Source organism: Herpailurus yagouaroundi, unplaced genomic scaffold (assembly GCF_014898765.1).
Source record: "Herpailurus yagouaroundi ecotype Mexico unplaced genomic scaffold, PumYag 142, whole genome shotgun sequence".
In the NCBI taxonomy this organism is placed as follows: domain Eukaryota; kingdom Metazoa; phylum Chordata; class Mammalia; order Carnivora; family Felidae; genus Herpailurus; species Herpailurus yagouaroundi.
This window is the reverse complement of record NW_024412397.1, coordinates 13,486,354-13,491,685: the sequence shown is the minus strand read 5'-3', so window position 1 is coordinate 13,491,685 and position 5,332 is coordinate 13,486,354.

Sequence of the window (5,332 nt, the reverse complement as noted above, 5' to 3'; positions counted from 1 at the left end):
CGTGTCTTGTTTCTTCCATGACATCAAGTTTCCTATTTTGAAATAGACCTAAGCCAGCGTTTACGAAAGCATTCCTGTATGTGAGTGCTTTTTGAGGGGGCCGATGTAGAATAAAAAGGAATAAGAATAATTACTGTCCTTATTCCTTGTCTTCCTTTCTTCCTGCCCACCAAGCTTGCTTCCTCCCCCCATTCCCTTTCATCGTGGGGGGGTGGGCGGGGTGTGGGGTTAGGGTTAGGGGTAACTCCCTCTTCAGCCAGGGGAGATCTGGGATGCATTTCCGCGGCATGAAAGTGTGCAATGACATGAGAGGCACAGGACAGGAACAGGACACAGAGCTTTTCTCCTGCAGTTTGTACTGAAGGCCCAGCCCCAAAATCCAATTTTATTTTTTTTCTCTTTTTTAAATGTCTATTTATTTATTTTGAGAGAAAGAGAGAGAGAGAGAGAGAGAGAGAGAGAGATAGAGAGAGAGATCTGAGAGCACTCACGTGCATGGGGAAGGGGCAGAGAGAGAGAGGGTCCCAAGTGGAACCCACACTCAGTGCAGAGCCCGACACGGGGCTCAATCCCACAAACCGTGAGATCATGACCTGAGCCAAAATCAAGAGTTGGACGCTTTACTGACTGAGCCACCCAGGTGCCCGCTCAAAATCTAGTTTTATTAAGTAAGGTGTATATACTCAAAATATTTGCTATTAAGTACATGTTTCTCAAGGTACATTTGTTTTCAATCAGTTACAGTATCCCTGAACCTAACATCCAACATAGTCCTTTTCCTGTCCTTGTGCTGTGCCCACATAGAATGTGTCCTCTCCTGCAGGAATGGTTGAGCACAAAAAGTGGAAAATGCTCCCCATTCCCTCCAAAAGAAAGAGCCATTTGTGCAGGCTTGCTGGGGCGGGGGGTGGGGGGGCGGGGGGGGGGGTCCAAACCAGGTTTTGCCACTCTTGGCTCATTACCCCCTCTAGGCTATGAAACAGAAAGTATGGGTTAATGCAGAAAGGTGTAGTGAGTATTTAGAGGAGGGAAGGGATTAATGCCTCTTTAAGCCAAGTGTTCAGGGAGCTTGAAATGTCTCCTGGAACTTGGAAAGCACCAAAACTTCGGATTTACTCTTGCCTGGGATGCTCTAATCCAGTGGTTTTCAACCAGGGGCAGTTCTGTCCCCTAGGGACATTTTGTTGTCACAACTAGGGTGGGGTGCTGCTGGCATCTAGTGGGTAAAGGCCAAGAATTCTCAATATTCTACCATGCCCAGAACATCCCAGAGCAGAGAATGGCCAACACTGAGCACTGCTGAGGGTGAGGAAGCTGGGACCCTATCTAAAGAACAGATGCTGGGGAGGGGTCCCCCGGGCAGAGCAGGGAGAAGGGGGTGCAGGGGGCATGCAGAGAGGGTGCCTGCTGTCAGCGGCAGTGACACGTGCAGGGGGCCACGCTGGAGTATTTTAAGACTGCTCAAAGGTCCGCCCAGTGAAGGTGTGCGTTCTCCCAGGAGCCCACGGGAGCGTCCGGTGAGAAAGAGGCACCTCTCGCCCTAGAGTCCAATTGCACCAGTGAGGCGAGGTCCTTCCCTTCTCCCCTTCCCTCTCCTTCTTCCCCTCGCCCCACAAGTTGCATATTATAAGGAGCAGCAGAAGAGCAGGGTGGGTAAGTGGGGGGGGGATGCCTCCCTCCACTTCCGTCCTCTGTGGGTTAGTGAGCCCCAACAGACCCCAAGCTGTGATGGATGGAGAATCTGAAGTTCTGATTTAGCAGAATTCTGGGCTTTTTCACTTCTGAAAATGTCTTTATTAATACATGAAAGTGACCGGAGAGGCATCAGTCTAGGGCATTTGGTTTAGGGGGTGCGAAGGACGATGGAGCAGCGTGGACTTGAGAAGGCATCAGAAGGGAAGCAGTAAGTGCCTGGTTCACCAATAAACCCGTTACGGGTATATTACCTCATTTAATCATGGCAACAGACGTATGAGGAGGAAACCACAATCCTGTCTCATAAGTGAGGATACTGAGACTCGGAATGGGTACATCACCAGGGCAAGGGCACAGAGCTGATGAGAGCTGATGGCCAGATTGGAACTCCTGCAGACTGAGTTCAGAGCCAGGGCTCTGACCTCGCTGCCACCAACTTCTGCCTGGCATTGGCCCCTGGCGAGCGGCCACTGCAGGTGCCTGGGAGAATTCCTCCCTCCTCTGGACCTTCTCTATTTTGGAGTTCCCCGAGGTTTTTCTCTTCCTGCCAGGTTTTGCTGTCAGCTCAAATGTGCCCAGGTGTAACCGGCTCAGTTGGGTACATTGATAGAACATCCTCTACGGGCCAGGTGTTGTATGTGAAAGTCTTTATGGATGTTACTCATTTGCGTATTCTTACAATAACCCTAGAGTTAGGCGCGATGCCCATATATTTCAGGAGGAAATATGGGCTTAGAGGATTTGGGCAAAGCATCCAAATCGGTGATTGGCAGAGTATGTCTGCAGCTCTGTCTGACCCCAGAGCCTACGGGCCTTCCGCGGTGACTTACGGCCCTTGAACCACGCACTGGGGCAGGCTCCCTCTGGATGGCTTTGCACTAACTCATGCATCACATGGGACCTCTGGCCACCCAGTGTTGCCAAAGAAATGCCTGTCTCTTGTCCTTTAAGAACACAGAACAGAACAAAACTTCTTGGTTAGTCCCTGTGCTGGTCTTCACCAGGATACCAGGAGCACCTCTCCCCTGCCCTGAGGGGCTGCTAGGCTCACTGGCACTCAGTGACAGGGTAGTGTCTCTCTGCTGAGGTGGCTGCACCCAGAAAGCAGTGGGAAGGAGAGGGGATTTCAGAAGGGCCTGGAGCCTTAGTCCAGATGTGCAAAGAGAGAGAGGGCAGGGACCCCACAGAAAGAAGCACGTGCTCAGTGGTCCTGTTAGGAAAATGAAGTGTTGCACACGAGGCTCGGAGTGCATGTGGAACCAGAAGGAAACAGCAAGAGTCCAGATTGAAACTGGCTGGATGGGGGGTCCTGGCACCAGGTGGCCTGATGATATCTGTGTCCAGGGCTGCGGGGCTGACCCAGAGCTGCCTTGCAATGGCCGTGTATAAGAAGGGCACATACAAATATAACTTACAGGGGCCCCTGGTGGCTCAGTTGAGTAAGCATCCAACTCTTGATTTCTGCTCAAGTCATGATCTCACGGTTGTGGGATCGAGCCCTGCATCAGACTCCACACCGTCTCCCAAGTGGATCCTGCTTGGGATTCCCTCTCTCCCTCTCCCTGTGTGCCCCCCACAGGGAGGGGGCATGCTCTCTCTCTCTCTCTCTCAAAAAAAATATATATGTAACTTGTATATATTTATACACACACATACTTGGGAAATGGAATTACTGACCCATATGCAAATATTCAGCCAGTTTTCCAAAGTCGTTCTCCAGGTTCCTCACTGGAGGAACGCACTGGGGCAGGCTCCCTCTGGATGGCTTTGCACTAACTCATGGAAATGAGTTATAATAATGTATATATTATATATATACATGTATATAATGTATAATAATGTATAATTAAATGTATAAAAAGTATAATTACATTATAATTATTACTGTAATTATAATAGTAATATTTTATAAATAGTGCTAGTATATTATTACTAGTACCATTATTATTAAATAATTATTATTAATGAGCATTTTTTCAACTCTTACTTATATCAACCCCACTGCCAGTTAGGAGCTGGGTACTGTGCTAAGCATAACATGTATTTTAATTCAGCTTCCACAACAGTCCTGAGGACCGGCTAAAGGAATTGAGGCTTTAGAGACACGGAAGAAACTTGCTGAGCGCATGTGGCTGCTAGATTGTGTTATGAAGATGGACACCCTCACTCTTGGACTCAGAACCCATACTATTAACCTCAGTGCATTTGATTCCATTAACAATTCTTACTTGATGAATTCCATTAAATTTGCTTCAAGGGCCGATCTTGTTCGATTTATGTTAAAAATGAAATTTTTTGGTGCGCCTGGGGGGCTCAGTCGGTTGAGCATCTGACTTTGGCTCAGGTCATGATCTCACAGTTCATGAGTTTGAGTCCCACATGGCCCCACATGGTCCAAGGACCGTAAGTCACCGTGGAAGGCCCGTAGGCTCTGGGGTCAGACAGAGCTGCAGACATACTCTGCCAATCACCGATTTGGATGCTTTGCCCAAATCCTCTAAGCCCATATTTCCTCCTGAAATATATGGGCATCGCGCCTAACTCTAGGGTTATTGTAAGAATACGCAAATGAGTAACATCCATAAAGACTTTCACATACAACACCTGGCCCGTAGAGGATGTTCTATCAATGTACCCAACTGAGCTGGTTACACCTGGGCACATTTGAGCTGACAGCAAAACCTGGCAGGAAGAGACAAACCTCTGGGAACTGACAGCACAGAGCCCGCTTCAGATCCTCTGTCCCTCTCTGTCTCTGCCCCTCCCCCACTCATGCTCGCTCTTTCTCTCTCAAAAATAAATAAGCATTAAAAAAATGAAATATTGTGTTAAATGTAAGACAAACGAATGTAGGTAAAGATAAACCTTAGCTAAATATTTCCCTCAGTAAGCAAACCTTGTAGGAATGTTTACTTTTCAAGCATTTCTGGGTAAATGTAATCTATTTTTTAACAGTTCGGAGCTCTTTCCTCGGGGGTCATATTCAGTCACCTGTATGCCATTTGCTCTTCCTACCGGATTTGAAAGGATTCCCTGTTTTAGTTTTTTGCTCTTAGACCTGAAACTGCTTCCACAGCATTCTTGCCCTCGGCCCCACCCCACTGCCACAGAGGATTTAGTAGATGGGCGTGTCCCTGCTCACAGGTTTCTCTCCCTGTTTCCATCCTCTGGCCCGACTGTAATAGCAGCTCCAGTCTGTGGGGGCTTTCAAGTGAGCAGATCATAGGGAATGACTCTTCCTGACCCAAGTCCTGGAACAGAATAAGTAGACGGCGCTATTCTCCGTTAGAGACACGGTAGGTACAGCCGTGTCACTGGAACTCCTCACTGCCTCTTAGGAGCCTTACCAGACCCCTGCAGTCGGACTGAGTCCTCTCTATCTCCACCATAAGCTCCGTGCCTTCCATAAACAGTAAATATTAATACATACTTCTGATTGATGGGAAAAGAGCCTCTGATTCTGCAGGTAATCCACACGTTTGAGTTGTTTTGCTCTCTCTCAGAACTAACAACGCCTTCTTTGCTGACTTAAAAAAAAAATCATTCAGCACTTCTGAAATGAGTCTGGAGGATCAATAGTTCTGTGGGGATGAGACGATGCTATGAAAATAGGAATCCATGCTTAAAAAGTCGTGCA